Source organism: Phacochoerus africanus, chromosome 9, assembly GCF_016906955.1.
Source record: "Phacochoerus africanus isolate WHEZ1 chromosome 9, ROS_Pafr_v1, whole genome shotgun sequence".
NCBI lineage: Eukaryota > Metazoa > Chordata > Mammalia > Artiodactyla > Suidae > Phacochoerus > Phacochoerus africanus.
In genome coordinates this window covers 121177245-121193969 of record NC_062552.1, presented here as the reverse complement: position 1 = coordinate 121193969, position 16725 = coordinate 121177245, and positions in this window count along the sequence as shown.

Genomic DNA, 16725 nt, shown 5'->3' with positions numbered 1-16725 from the left:
AAAATACATAATCCTTTTGGGAGAAAAATCAAATTGCAAAAAAGTGAGAATGGCAGAAAAAGCCCTAGGAACATGCAGAGCAATAGAGAAAAATATAACCAGGGGTCAAGAAGACAAAATTCACATCCATGCAGTATTGGCTCTGTTCATGATGGACTGGCTGTCACTGCCACACGTGACTGCTCTGCGCAAGCAGACAATCATCTCAGCCAAGGGGCAGCTCGCTGAAAGGTTATGATGATAATATCCCCCTTAATGCATCAGAATGCACCCTGGCCCATCCATCAGAAGGGCAGGCTTTCAAATTATGTTTCTGGTCTTAGGACAGGAGTTGGGGTAGGGAATCATATGTTTTCAGTCTGACACTCTGGCTACCAAAGGCACAACCATACTCATTTCTATGGGTATCATCTACAGAGAAAGCACTCGAACATGTGCCCACACAGGCCCCACAGAAACAGCCCTGAAGAAATGAGGACATGGAGGAAAAACCTCCAAAGGGAAGACTGTCTTCCTGGTGACAAACTTGGGCTTTAGCACCAGAACCTCAGGTTCCAACCTTGACACCATCTCCTACTGGCTGGGGGAAGTTAGGCTAGTTTATTTACATGCTGCAGTTTCCTTGCTCATTAAGTGGAGATTCTAACTGTAGTGGAGAGGGATGTAAATTTAGGAAGTAAATGCACAGAAGACAAGCAGTGTTCCACATGTAGGAAGAGCTTCATATTTGATAGCTGCTAGTATTGTTGCCATTATCGTATTTATCATCATCATCACTTCCTGAAGTCACTCAGGGATAGGATTTTGACCGTCCTTTCTCCTTATAGACCCTGGGAGACCAGGGTAAGAAATGTATGTTGTGGTCATGGTTACTAAGCAACCGAGGGTGCCCAAAGTGAATAAATCCTACGTACTCTGGTCTCTGGGCCACCAGGTGGGGCCAACGGAGTCAAACGCCCTGGGGCTACCCACCTCTCCCCATGGCATCGCCATCATCTTCATAAATGCGGCTGAGCAGCCGTGAGGCTTCCGTTATCTCCTGACCAACCTCTTCCTTTCCTGCAGCTCACCCACCCCTAATTAGCTCAAGGAGAGGCGTCTGGATAAGTTGAATATCAAGCTCATCAAGAAACTCTTGCTCTGATTGTAGGCTCTACGAGGCAGCCATATCAGCTCAATTTCCCTCCAGGAACATCATTGATTATAGGAGGTTACTGATGAAATAACAAGGGATGGGGGGGTTCTTTTCATTTTCCTCTCCCTCTTTAAGTGATTGCAAGTAAATGAAAGAAAAACTACCTGCTATAGGTCACACACTACCATCAGCTGTCCTTCCATACCATCTGTTCAAGGCAAAGAGACTACTACCCCTGGAAACCCAGAAGCCACACAGACCGGTGGGGACTCCTGAAGAGCACGCTGTTAACATCAGGGAGTCCGTGCATATCATTCCAATTTGTAAATTGCCAAAGAATCAAAAGTTTACTGAGGAAAGTTGGAAACTTTCCCATCAACTCACCTCACATGCTATTTTCCTATTGACATCAAAAAAAAGCTGTTCCATTGATCACCTCCTAGTGATCTGACTTGGGGATTTACACTCAGTGCAAACCATTGATTGTAATGGAAATTTCTATCGACTTCAAGGGGTGTTGGGCCCTGATTGGGATCCCACCGAATGAGAAGGTATCCGCTTTCAATCATCTAAAAATCAATGCTCCGTTACCACGCTCTCTGAGAAAGAGTTCTACTTAATCACTTGATGACACGTTCCAAACTTTCCAAGAAGCCTTGCAACACCGTGGCCATAATAATAAAATGCAAGGTTGGTGCTCCCTTCTTTCACCGGAACTCCTTAGCCTAGGATGGTCTCCTTCTTCCTCTTCTTCTTTTTAAATCGGGCCATTTTTTCCCCCACTTTTTAAAGTTTTACTGCAGTGTACTAGATTTGCCATGTTGTGACCATTTCTGCTGTACAACAAAGTGATTCTGCTACACATGTGCCCACATCCAGTTTTGTTCCGTTGTTTTTTCCCACATAGATGATCACAGACTACAGGGGTAGAGTCCCCTGTGCTTTACAGCAGCTCTCTGTTGGCCAGTCATTCTACTGTCCAAGAGCATTGGATATTCTTCTATTTTTGTCCCCTGGAAAACCCCTAAGTCTCCTTCAGGACACAGTTCCCAGCAGCTGGAGCTAAACTGGATCTTTTTGAAAATAGGAACCACAGGGATCTGGGTGTCTCTAGCCACTCTAGAATCATGGCCTCCCCTGATTGGCTTTCATTCTGTTAATTCATTCAATAATGCTCCATTCTTTCTTTCCCTACGTGCTATGGGCCCAGCGTTTAGAGCTACATCTATCAGCATGACAGCTAAAGAGTCAGGGTTTACATACAGTCGAGAAGGGGAGACAGACAATAAAGAAGTCAGCGAGTAAATAATGAAGACTATTCCGATGGTGATTATGCAATAACATAGTAAAACGGCATGATGGGCAGGGAACTGTAAGGCACTGCCCTGGGCTGGGTCCTCGGAAAGGAGAGATGCTGCGAACCTCAGCAATTCCACAGTTACCCAATCCGCGGTCTACCCCTTCCACCTTTGACTGAGGGACATTTGACGTCAAAGACATCTACATACCCTTTAAACAAGGTTAATGAGGAAGCCAACGGGCCTCTGGGATGAGCACATCAGGCCATGAAGAAAGGAATGATGAGCACCCTTGGTTTGAGGTTCCATGCTGCCCTCCTCTGCAGCGTGAACACATCTGCTTTGGCTGTGACCCCCTTTGTCTCCTATTCTGCATCCAAATTATTTTACAGTTACCATTTGTTTCTCTAGAATAAAGATTTTCTTTCTTATGGGAACAAAGAGCCCTCACTAATAAGAGGAATGTATTAGGCCCCAAGTGGCCCCCAGTGATGTACAGAGATGCTCTATAAATGGAGTTAATGGGTAGGAGTCTTCTCCTTGGGGCTTTAGACTCAAATACTGTCAAAAAGCCCTGGACTCTGAGTTAAGAGGCACTTTTAGTCCCACTGTACATCTTAGGTTAAAAGAAACAAACAAAAAAAAAACATGAATTTTTGCTTTGGACAAGTCTGGATTCAAATTCTGGCATCATCCTTCAGTAGTGGCATTGTGACCACGGACACTTAATCTCTGAGTTTTAATGTTCTCATCTGTCCAATCAGGTTACGATGAGGATCATGGCAAAGGCCCCAAGGACCACCCATAAAACAGCGGCTTCATAAGTAGAAGCTAATATTTTTTATAACAACTCGGGTGCATCTCTTCCCCTCTCTGTATCTTAATCTCTTCTTAAGGAAAATGGTGGGAGACAGAGTACTTGAAATCAATAATATTTTTAAGCTTAACTTTTGCTGGGACTTCCCATTGTGGCTCAGCAGGTTAAAGACCTGACTTTGTGGGGATGCGGGCTCGATCCCTGGCCTCGCTCAGTGGGTTACGGATCCAGCGTTGCCACAAGCTGTGGTGTAGGATGCAGATGCGGCTCAGATCTGGTGTTCCTGTGGTTGTGGCATAGGCTGGCAGCTACAGCTCTGATTTGACCCCTAGCCTGAGAACCTCCATATGTCCCAGGTGGAGCCATAAAAAGAAAAAAGAAAAGAAAAAGGCTGGAGTATGGCAACTCTATTTCCTTGGCTTCTTTCGCATTTTGTAACCCTCTGCTCTTAAATCCTTCTTGTTGTTCACATACTGAGTTCAGAAGCCCTACCCACGTGGCAGCTCATTCATTGACGGTAATTTGGGGAGCCCCGTGAGTCAAGTTACGGATTCATGAACTAACGTGTAATGAACACCTACCTTTTGGGTGGTGGGTTTGAGGGGGCTTCAAAGTGAAAGGGTGTGGAGGGTACTGAAGTGCCCGTGAACCTGCTCTGACCTCAGCTCTCCATAGGTTTTCTCTTGAGTAGAGAGAGGTGACACCTGTTATTCAGGAAAAAGTGCCAATGTCACTGGAGGAAGATGCTAACAGTGAGAAAAGACGACACTGTGGTGTCACAGCTTTGGGGCATGGGACTTGGGTCTCAATGGCATAGAAGGCTTGGATGATCTGGCGATGAGAAGAAAGGCATTCCGGGGACAGGAACAGCTCATGCAAAAGTTTAGCGCTAAGAAAGCCTGAAACATGGGAGGGATCCAGTGCAGCTGGAAGGAAGCGGGGACCACCAGGCTGAAAAGGACCAACAGGGTGACATTGTTTAAGGCCCCGCAATGCCAGGTAAAGAGCTCAAACTTGCCCTGCCACAGAGCTGGCTCCATGCCTGTCAAAGAAATTCAGGGTCACCTTAGTGCTAATTTCCTCAAGCCTCAGTGTCTTTGCCTCTACACAAGGAGTAAGCGGAGATCTTGTCTCCTGGGCTAGAAATGGAGGATGTGATGAAATGATGCAAGTAAAGACCCAGCACAGTGGCTGGCATCTCTCAAGTCCTCTTCTTGGGACATGTGCTGGAATCCTAGCCTGTGAGGCTGCGAGCTCAGAGTCATGGGGTCACCTTTCTCCCACACAAGCCTGGCAGAGAATAACGCCAATGTAGGGGAATGCAGCACTTAGGGGGGAAGAAAGATATTCCAAATGTCCCTGCTTGAGCACCTGATTCCAACCGTACCTGAAGCTGGAAAACTTTTGACTTTTCGGTTTTAAGAGGGACCAAACTCCATTTTTTGCTTAAGTTAATTAGAATTGACTTTCTGCTGCTTGTTACTGAAAATCTTTTTTTTTTTTTTTGGTCTTTTTGTCTTTTTCTTTTTTAGGGCCACATCCGCGGCATGTGGAGGTTCCAAGGCTAGGGGTCTAATCGTACCTATTGCTACCGGCCTATGCCAGAGACACAGCAACGCCAGATCCAAGCCACGTCTGTGACCTACACCACAGCTCACAGCAATGCCAGATCCTTAACCCACTGAGCAAGGCCAGGGATCGAACCTGCAACCTCATGGCTCCTAGTCGAATTTGTTTCCACTGTGCCACGATGGGAACATCTGAAAATCTTAAATAGCATAGAAATATAGTCATTTTTCTCATGTTGGCTCTTGAGTCCAGATTGCTCACAAATTGCAGTTTATACTCATGAACTGATCTGGAAGTGATCAATGAGAAATTGACCCATGATTAGAGACTTAGGATGCAGGGCCACATCATGATTTTTGTGTGTCTGAGGCACTTTTGCCTTGGCATGTTCCTTCCTTTATAAAATTATTTAAAAATGGAGTTCCCATTGTGGCTCAGCAGTAATGAAGCTGACTAGTATCCATGAAGATGCAGGTTCGATCCCTGACCTCACTCAGTGGGTTAAGGATCCCGTGTTGCCGTGAACTGTGGTGTAGTTTGCAGACACTGCTTGGATCCCTCGTTGCCGTGGCTATGGTGTAGGCCAGCAGCTGCAGCTCCTATGCAACCCCTAGCCTGGGAAGCTCCATACGCCGCAGGTGCAGCCTTAAAAAGCAAAAAAAAAAAAAACCCCCAAAAACCAAAAAAAACTCAAATAAATAAAATTATTACAAATTACATTTTGTAACCATATTGGCATAAATTTATATTTTATAATTTTTTATAATTTTATATTTTATAATTGGTTTAATATTAACAAAATGGACTCATTACTACACTTTTTTTTTTTAACACAGCCACACCTGTGGTATATAGAAGTTCCTGGGCTAGGGATCGAATTGCACCTGCAACTGAGGCCTGTGCCACAGCCACAGCAACACCAGGTCTGACCCACATCTGAGACCTCCACCGAAACTTGTGACAATGCCAGATCCTTAACCTACTGTGCAAAGCCAGGGATCGAACCCATATCCTCATGGACAGGAGGTCTGGTTCTTAACTTGCTGAGCCACAGTGGGAACTCCACATTTGTTTTTATTATTTTTACATTTTTCTTCCAATTATCAAGGATATGAAAATTGGAACATCCTTATGTGGGTCCCTAAACATATCTTGGACCCCAGGCTCTGTGTCTGCTATGTTTCCCAGGGCTGTTAGCTCTGTTAAAAGGTTCCTTGAGGCCCATCTTGAGCGTTTAGTTAGTGAAAGCCAGCAACTTTCATTATCTTTCTCTGCTCCAATCTATTTGCACAATCAGGTCTCATCCTGAGTACGCATGTCTTAGTTTGAAACCCAAGGTCATCCTCCAACCTTGCTCCTATAAGCCACTGAAGGCCAAGGGTTTATTCCCAATTCTGTTATTGCCAAGCAATATAATTCTTGGCCCTGCCAAGACACCATCGCTTTCAGAACTTCGTCATTCGTCAAAATGAAGAGACTGAGCTTAAAAGTCACCAGGATCTCTTTCCGGTGCCAAAGCCATCCATAGCTCCCAGCTTCCCTGGTTCCATTTTCTTCTCCTACAATCCCTTTAGGCCAGTGTGTATTCAACCCCCCTGTACACTCATGGACACCTTTGTCTGCCCCCTCCCCTAAAAATTTGCAAAAGACCAGAGAATGCACTAAAAAGCAAGGAAAGAAGAAAAATGCCTGGGGCTTGAGCTGGAAAGCGTTCCATTAAGACTTGAGCCTTCTAATATTTTTTTGTCAAACCTTCCTTACACAGCTTCCACCTTGTTTATCGTATGTGGATTGTAATTCCCCTGGGCGAGCACGCTCTCTGCAATTTCTAAAGTGCCTTCTAAATAATCAGTAATAAAGAAATGCCAAGTAACCATGATCCTCAGTGTGCTTCTGGAGGGTCATTCTGAAATTGCGCATCAGAGCCTCCTGTCTTAAGGAGCCGCAGCTCCTTGGTTAAACGCTCAAATTGATGCACGAGGTTAGCACGGCTGCCCGCCCCCTGTACGTTTACCATTATTATTATTTTGTGTTTCTCTAATACTTTCATTGAAAGATAATCATGTTATGAATATTAACTTTTATAGGCTGCATTTGTAACTGCTTATGTGTAAAGAAGCAGCCCTTTCTGAAATCAAAATGACACTAATAATTTAGTCAATTTACTTTTCCCCATCTCCATGTTTACAGTCGTGTTATTTGGTTACTGCACGCTCTGAATTTTGATATAGTCATCCCGATAATAAACCTTTTTATTTTGTTGTGGTGGTTGTGGTTGTTGTTCTTCGTATCTAAAGACACGTTTGTCACCTAGAACAGAGTTGGTTTAAATTCATGGGTCCCGTCAATGTTTACTGAGTGCCTACTAAGTGCCGAATCCTGGGGAGGCACGGGGGACAGATGCTGCCTTAACAGAGCCCAGAGGAGAGCAAAGGAGATAAATTTAGAGCGCTGCGGGGTCCCGTAGAGTGATGGGAACAAACAGAGGACCTTCGCAGTGCTTCCCAAAGGGACCTGCGATCGCTTCCCCAGCTGAGGGACTATCTCCTGAATTTGACAGCTGGAGGAGCGTGGAGGTAGGGAAATGGCGTTTTCTCAAGATGCTTGTGATGGTGCGGAGAAACTTTCTACCCCTGAGGATGGCCTCTTACATTGTTTTCTTAAGGCAGAAAATAACAATTGTTGGCAAAGATGTGGAGAAATCGGAACTCTTTGGCATCACCAATGGGAACGTACCATGGAGAAGCCATTGTGTGCGATAGGGCGCTTCTTCAAAAAAAAAAAAAATTAAACATAGAATTAGCATATGATCCAGCCCTTCCACTCCTGGGTCATAACAAAGATCAGGGACTCAAATAGATATGTGTACACCCCAGTTCATAAGAGCATCCTTCACAATAGTCAAAAGATGGAAGCAGCCCAAGTGTCCATTGATGTATGAACAAACTGTAGGGTGTGTGTGTGGTGTGTGTGTGTAAAACATAATATGTGTGTGTACCTTATCACTGTATCTGTATGTGTATACATGAAAAGGAAGCTTTAAAAAGGAAGGAAATTATGACACGCACTGTAACATGGATGAACCTGGAGGACATTATGCTAAGTGAAAAAAAGCCAGTCACAAAAGGACAGATACTTAATGATTTGACTTATATATGGAGTACCTGGAGTAGTCAGAGGCATAGAGGCAGAAAGCAGAATGGTTGCCAGGGGCTGGGAAAGGAAAATTCAAGTTAGTGTTTAATGGGTATGGAATTTTCAGTTTGGGACAATGAAAAAGTTCCAGAGATGAAAGATGACAACGGTTGCAAAACAGTGAGAATGTACTTAATGCACCCTTTAAAATGGTAAATTTTATGTCATGTGCATATTACCACAATTAAAAAAAAAAGAGGCAGAGAACCCTACTTCCCTGCTCTCTAATTTCTCATTTCATTAAACTGGGGATCCAAGGAAAGTCCAACTCCTGCCCATTTTCTAAAATGCCATCTTGCCAGGAGCTGCCACTGCTTGCACGTCAGCTTTATTTGTAAATACAATTAAGAAACAACCACAAAACACCATCATCCAAGGAGTAAATGTTCCCAGGCTCTGCAACAGAGTGCTGTCATTCCCATTAGCAGTAATGAGAGTCCCATGGCTAAACCTCCGTGCATCATGCTCAAAATTTACCCCCTAGAGCTTGCAGATGGAAAAAAAAAAAAAAAAGATTATCTTATGTACGAACAGAAAACAGAAAACAAAGTCATAAATGGCATTCTGACCAAGGAGATGCCATGGGGCAATTAGCAGGCAATCTGGTGAGGACTGCTTCTGAAAGGATCCCAAAGAGGGCATATGGTAGAAAGACTGTGCCTAGTCCTGGTCCCCAGAGCTCTTGTTTGTTTCAGAACAATCAAGGTTATGGTGGCCCAAGGTCAGGAGTCCAACTTGTTTAACAAACCTATTCTTTTTTTAACATGAATATCCTCTGGTGATGCATGAAAAGAAAGACAGACCTATCCTTCCTGTGCCATCCCAAAGTTCCAAAGTTAGTGTTTCAAGTGAATTTCAATTGAGATTTTTAAGAGTCCTAGTGCATTCTCATAATTAAAGACTTCAAGCTTTAATTCTCTCTTCACTTTGAATCTCCCCTAGAGCCTTTGTCATGTTCTAAGTTGTTAGGAAATGTAATAAAATTAACATAAGTAAAAAGGGCTTTATTGGAAGTCAGTGTGTGTGTGTGTGTGTGTGTGTGTGTGTGTGTGTGTGTGTGTATTTCTCTATCTCCTCTCCAGAACACTTCAAGGGCTCTCATTCCTCCTCTTCACACATTGCTTTATTCTTAACCTTCTATCTACAGATGACACCACCAGCTTCCTTTATTTCCTTGCCAACATTTAGGTGAATCAAAATGGCTTTAATTCAGTGTGCCCTCCCATTTCCAAGGCCACTACTGCCCGAAGAGGCACATCTTTTTAACTCACCCAACCTCTCCAAAAAGAGAACCTGAGGGACTGCCCCACTGACACTCATTGGATACTCTCTAACCAAGTTCCTACCCTTTCTTGAATGAGCTGTGGCCAATGTAAGAGACAGCCTGTTCCCACACTTCAGAAACTGAGAGCTGGAGCCATTCTCAGAGAAGGGCCTGTGAGAATAGCAGGCAAAACAACCAATCAACCAGCAAGTCTGGTCTTGTGTTAGAACAGCAGTTCTCAAAGAGAGGTCTATGGTCAAGATGCTGTTGAATATCTGCAAGGTCAAAATTTTTCCCCATGGTAATTCTAAGACCGTGTTTGCCTCTTTTTCCTCTATTAGCATGTGTACTGATGGTGAAAAACCATGCAGAATAGGAGCTCTGACTGTGGCACATTAGGTTAAGAATCCAACTGCAGCAGCTTGGGTCACTGCAGAGGTGTAGGTTTGATCCCCAGCCCAGCACAGTGGGTTAAAGTATCCAGCATGGCCACAGCTATGGCATAGGTCATAGCTGATGCATATGTGGTAGCTGTGGCTTGGATTGAACCCCTGGCCCAGGAATTTCCATATGCCAGTGCACCCATAACATTAAAACAAACAAACAAAAAATAACCAAAATATGCAGGATAAAACCACTGGTGCCTTAGTAAGAATCAAGAGAGTGCCATCAAACTTTTTTAGCAGGCAATAAATTCTTCACCATCACACACTTGAAGTTAAAAAAAAAGCCAGTTTCCCTGATGAATGTCCTTGAAATGGTAAAATGATTTTTCCAGTAAAAATGATTCATTTTATTATATCTTGAGCCTTATGGGCACTTGTTTTTGATACTCTGTGTTTAAAAAAAAAAAAAAAAAGGAGGGTTACACATGGATCACTTCTGTTGTACCCTAAAGCTTGCTGTTTATCCCAAGGAAAATGGTTGTGTGATAGTTTGAGTTGCCAGCTAAACTAGCAACCTTTTCATGCACCAACATTTTTATTTAGAAGAACAACTGACAGAAAAATTATGGTTATTCAGATGAGTTTTGTGTAAATGTTTTTCTCAAAAATGAGTAAAAATGAGCCTATAATTTTGAAGGAAAGAACTGACAATATCAGGACTTAACCCAAATTTTTGAATTTTAGAAAACTTCTATCTGCTACCATGAGCTTGACATTTCCTCAATACTTTTCCAATGAGATCATTGGTGATTTTTATTAATGTGCCTTTTAAAAGTATTTTACAGTTAAAACTATCAATGTTTAGAAGACAACTTGGTGAACCAATGTTTTTCCAAAAAACAATGTATTATGTTACAAAATCACACAAAGTTCTACCATTAATTCCATTTCAAAGCTCAAGACAGAACATAGATTTTAATATAAAAAAGTACAAAAAGCTCATTTATAGGATTTCAGATTTTAAATTACAACTTACATTTAGGAAATTACCACTTGCTAATTTTTTTGTGTAGTATCAAAGAAAAATACCCAAAATTGTCTGAAAAGGCTGTTAAATTATTTTCTCTTTCTCAAAACATATATGAGAGGCTAGCTTGTTTTCATATACTTCAAACAGCCAACATATTTCAGCAGACTAAATGAAAAATGTACATATTCAGAAATTTACTTGTTTGACTCAATATTCATTTTGAGACCTATTCATTTTAGAGCATGTAACTCTAGCTTGTCCATTTTCATTGCACTGTAATATTCCATTGTAATAAGTATATCAACATGTGATTGTTTTCTACTATAAAACACAATGCTGCTGTCAACATTCTTTGGACCTGTTATAATAAGTACATTTTCTTTGACTTTCTTTCTAGAGGTAGAAATTGCTAGTTTCTAGGAGTAAGAGACCCTTTATCACTCCTACTACTAATAGCTAAATTTATTGAGCACTTATCATGCTTCCAGCCCATTTCTAATAAATTGTCATATTTTAATTCTTAGAAGAACACAGGTGGATCATATTATTAGCCCCATTTTACAAAGAAGATAAGTGAGATGCAGAGAGATTCAATGATTGCAAGATTATTCCACTAAAGGGAGGCAGACTAAGAGTGACCCCTCACAGCTAGGCTTCAGAGTCCTAACCAGTTTTTTTTTGTTAGATATCTCTATATTGCTCACCAAAGGAGTACACCTATTTATGCCCTCATGAGCCATATGCAATCCATTCTCTCCAGCATTTGGTATCATCAATTTCATTTTATTATTATAAACCAGTGTTATATTAATTTATGTTTTTCTGGTTACCTGTGAGTATCTTTTCAAACGTTTATTAACTGCTCACAGTTCCTCCTCTGTGGATGGCCTCCACATCTTTTGCCAACGTCTATTGTTTGTTGTTGTCCTTAGGAATTTTTAGTTGTTGTTGTTTTTTTAAATAAATTCTTTGCTACAGTCCTTTTCTAGGTATATGGGTATATGTGTCTTCTCTAAGTTTGTGACTCATCTTTTAAGCTTCGAAACAAAAACATCTATTGAGGAGTTCCCACTGCGGCTCAGCAGGTTAAGAACCTGACTAGTATCCATGAGGATGTGTGTTCAATCCCTGGCCTCACTCAGTGGGTTAAGAATACGGCATTGCCACAAGCTGCAGGGCGGGTGACAGATGCAGTTCTAATCCTAGCCCAAGAACTTCCATATGCCATAGGCCATATGCCATAGGTGTGGCCATTAAAACAAATAAACAAACAAAAAATCTATTAAGTATTTGTGATGAAGGAATTTCACATTCAACTTGAAGAACTTTTGAAGGTAATGAGAGGAACTCTGTCCTAAAATTCAACTCAGTTATTTGACCCTTTAGTCAATAACCTCACCAAATGTTCAGCACAACCCAACACTTGACTTACCCATCACCATCAACCCATCACACCTGTTCACTCCTCCACCAGTGGCATCTCCACGCTTCGAGCAGTTCCACACCCATCAGCCATGAAATGCTCTTGCCTTTATTTCCCACTTATGTCTGGCATCCAGCCACATCCCCCCATGAGCACTGCCTCCACTTTAGCCTAAGCTGTCAACATCCCTTACCTGAGTCATGGCACTGGCCTCCTAACTGGCTTTCTGTTTCTACCCATGAACCCTTGAATCACTTCTCAAAGGGAAATCAAGGCTGTCACCCCTGCTCAAAACCTGGCAATGAAGGAACTAGAAAACCACCACTAGAACATGACAATAGTAAATGCTGAAGTCCAGATCTCCAGATGAATGCCAAACTTAGTGGGCAAAAGTTGAAGAAAAAAGTAGGTTATTTTCATGGTCTCAAAGTATCTCCCCCACAGATTTCCTAACATTTGACATGACGGCTCTAACAGATTCTAACTACAAATTCTTTGATAGCCCTCCCTCCAGGGGGCAGAGCTTAACTGACCTCTCCTGAATGTGGACTGGACCTAGTGGCTTGATTCCAGTGAATAAAGCGTCTAAGAATAAAAATAATAACTTTGCAGCAGAGAAACCCGGCCAACACCATCTAAACAAGGGATCATCCCCAGGAATAAGTCTTCTATCCCCAGCCTGATGGGACACGAAGGTACATTACCTTTGTGGGGCTCTTTCCCCAAGTCCCTAGACTATCAGACTCTCTGTGAGAAAATTGAGGCACATTCTGCAAAATGTCCAACTACTTTACAATATTGTCAAGGTCCAGAAAAAAACAAAAAATCATCACTGACTAGAGGAGACTAAGGAGACACAGAGCAAACTGATCTGACTCTTGAAACAGAAAAAAAAGTAGAAAAACTGGGAAAATCCAAATAAAGCCCGAAGTGTAGTTAATGGTACTGCACCCATGTTGATTTCCTAGTTTTGATCTCTGTTCCGTGGTTATATAAGATGTGAAATCAGGAGCTCCTGTTGTAGTGAAGAAGAAACAAATCCTACTGGTATCCATGAGGATGCAGGTCCAATCCTTGGCCTTGCTCAGTGGGTCAGGGATCAGGCTTTGCTGTGAGCTGTGGTGTAGGTCACAGACGTGGCTCAGATCTGGTGTTGCTGTGGCTGTGGCGTAGGCCAGCAGCCATAGCTCTGATTTGACCCCTAGCCTGGAAACCTCCACATGCCACAGGTGTGGCCCTAAAAAAAAAAAGATGTGACATTAGAGGAAGCTGGGTGAAGAGCATAGGAGACACTTGTACACCCTTTGAAAATCCTCTCTAAACCTAAAATTATTATGAGGTGGGGGTGGAGGGAAGAGGGACTGGTGGAAGGTGGTCAAAGGCACACAGCTCCAGTTACAGGATAAATAAGTGTGGGGGATGGAACGCCCAACATATAAATGTAAACTAACACCACTGTATATTATACATGAAAGTTGGGAAGAGAGTAAATCTCAAGAGTTCTTATCGCAAGGAAAACAATGTTTTCAATTTCTTTAATTTTGCATCTGTATGAGATGCTAGATGTTCACTAAACATTGTGAAAATCATTTCATGATGTAAGTCATATCATTATAATGCACATAAATTAATACAGTACTGTGTGTCAACCAAGTCTCCATAAGACTGGAAGAGGAGCTCCCATCATGGCTCAGCAGTAATGAACCCCACCAGAATCCATGAGGACACGGGTTCAATCCCTGGCCTTGCTTAGTGGGTTAAGGATTCTGCATTGCTGTGAGCTATGGTGTAGGTCAAAGATGCAGCTCAGATCTTGAGTTGCTATGGCTGTGGTTTAGGTGGGAGGTTATACCTCCAATTATAACATCCTTATACCTTCCTTTTTAGGTGTGGCCCTAAAAAGAAAATAAATAAATAAATAAATAAATAAATAAATAAACAAACAAACCTGGAAGAAAAAAATCTAAAAAATTAAAATAACCACACCCAGCAGTGCCTTCCCATTTCATTCAGAGAAACAAACCAAAGAATATATCGAAAGGGGGTCCTAAAGGATCTGCCCCCCCCCACCTTCCTTTCCCTCCACTGCACAAATCCCTCAGATGCCCCCCTTCCCCCTGCCTGCTCTGGAACTTGCTGCTTCTGTCAACTTAGACTCTTTGCATTTGAAGTTGTCTCTGCCTGGCATGTTCTTCCTCAGGTATCCCTATGGCCAACAACTTTAGTTTTTTGGGGTTTTGGTTTTTTGCTTTGTAGGGATGCCCCAAGGCATATGGAGGTCCCCAGGGTAGGGGTCAAATTGGAGCTACAGCTGCCACCCTACACCACAGCGTATACCACAGCAACTCAGGATCCCAGTCGTAACTACAGTCTACACCGCAGCTCACGGCAACACCCGATCCCCCACCCACTGAGTGAGGCCAGGGATTGAACATCCTCATGGATACGAGGCAGATTTGTTTTCATTTTGCCACAACAGGAACTCCCAACAACTTCAGTTTTTTCCAATCCATATGAAATAGAGCAAGACCCTATGGGGTCTTTCCGGGAGAGAAACCACACCTCTCCCCTATGTCCTCTGCCTGCCTTTTGTCTGTAGAAAAAACTTAGTCAAAGAATAAATTTAATCAGAGAAGGGCAAAAATGCAGAAGCATAAGGAAACAGTCAAACAAGGCCACATAATAATAATTTGGTCATTAAATAAAATCAAACTAAAGTTCCCCTCCAAGAGCTATAGAGAAAATTCCAGCTCACATCCTTTGAGCTGTTTGGTAGATACTGAAACCTGCACTGGGTGGACGAATTTAACTACATGATGACCAGACTGTAGCCATGACAAGCTGCCACAGTTCTGAGAACTGGCCTCAAGGAAACGGGAACAAACTGGCCCTGGAACTGAAGATTGACTATACATAAAACAATCCAGACAATCCTGGTCAGACCATCCTAGGACTCACTTCAAGATGACTGTCAGAGCTGACTTCAGTTCTACATCTAATCCCTCCCTCCCCCTGTGCACCCACCCCTGAAGCTCCCCTGGATCAGCTTTTGCCCACTGATCGTCAGAGCGGAGCTGGCCTTTGGACAGGAGTCCGCCTTCTCCCCCAGCTGCCAGCCTCCAGAATAAAGCAAACTTTCTCTTCTATCAACCTTGCCCCTTGAGTTGTGGTTTTTTGCCCCAAGCAACCACACCTGAGTTTTGGCAACATTTGCTCAAAGGCAGCTTCTTCAATGCAGCCTTACCTAACCGTTTGGATTGCAACAGACTCCCCATCCAACCACTTCAGTTTTCCTTTATTCTGCTTGCTTTCCACGTCATTCATCACCTTCTCCCTTCCCCTCTCCAGTGTCATTTCTTTAATTAGGGTGGTTTTTGCCAATCGTCTGTGTCCCCACCAGAATGTTGGTTCCATGATGGCATGGAACCATGTTTTTTTCTTCACTCTCCTATCCAGGGTGCCTGGAACATGGGGCCCAGCAAACTCGGTATTAAAGCCTACCTATGTCAGGAGTTCCTGTCATGGCTCAGCGGTTAGCGAACCCGACGGGCATCCATGAGGACTCGGGTTCGATCCCTGGCCTCGCTCAGTGGGTTAAGGACCTGGCATTGCAGTGAGCTGTGGTGTGGGTTGCAGATGCAGTTTGGATTCCCTGTTGCTATGGCTGTGGCATAGGCTGGGAGCTTCAGCTCCAATTGGACCCCTAGCCTGGGAACCTCCATAAGCCACATGCTCAGCCCTAAAAAGGACAAAAGACAAAAAAAAATTGCCTATGTCAGTATTAGTGTTGCTGGAATTTGGCCTCTGTCTGCCGGTGCCAAATTGAAATGCAGAGACAGAGTTTTGGGGAAAGGAGAAAAAGATAGCTTTTATTGTTTCACCAGGCAAAGGAGGGTCAGAGCAGGCTAATGCCTTAAAGACTGTGGCCCACCTTGGAAAGAACTGCAAGGAGTTTTATAGTAAAAAGGAGAAAAAAACAGGTTTTCAGATAGGATTCAGGATTGGGACAAACATGCATTCTTTTTTTCTTTGGAGGATCTTAGCCATCAAGGCCGGAGTCAGGAGATCTCAGCATGAGCCTGGTGGTGGTCTTCTGGGTTATTGCCTGGAATAACAGTACTTGCAAGAAGGGCATGTGGATCAGAGATTAGAACAAACTAGCAAAGTTCCTGAAAAACATCACGTGCCAATAATCTGAACCCCACAGGCCGTTGTGCTCAGGGGGCCTAATCCTAATCTTTAGCTTACGGGTGATTGTGTTTAGGGTGCAATTAAGTCAGGGAGAAGGACAAGGAGGGACTCTAAGCGGTTCAGTTTTACAGCATTCATTTCTGACAGAGGCAGAAGGAATCCAACTTTTCCCTTGGGTGTGTGAGACGCCTATATGATTATGTGGATCCCTTCCTCGAGAGGGAGCCAGGACCCTGCCCCAGGCTGTACTGTTGTTTTTTGACTCTTCCTCCCCGGGCTCTGCATCCGCTTCCTTCCCGGATCAGCAACTGTCTGAACTTGCCCCTGGGATCTCAGGGAAGGCCCTGGAGACTGAAGGAGGCCCATTTCCTAAGACCAAAAAATGGGGGACACAGAAAGGCTTTTGTGCCCAGGAGC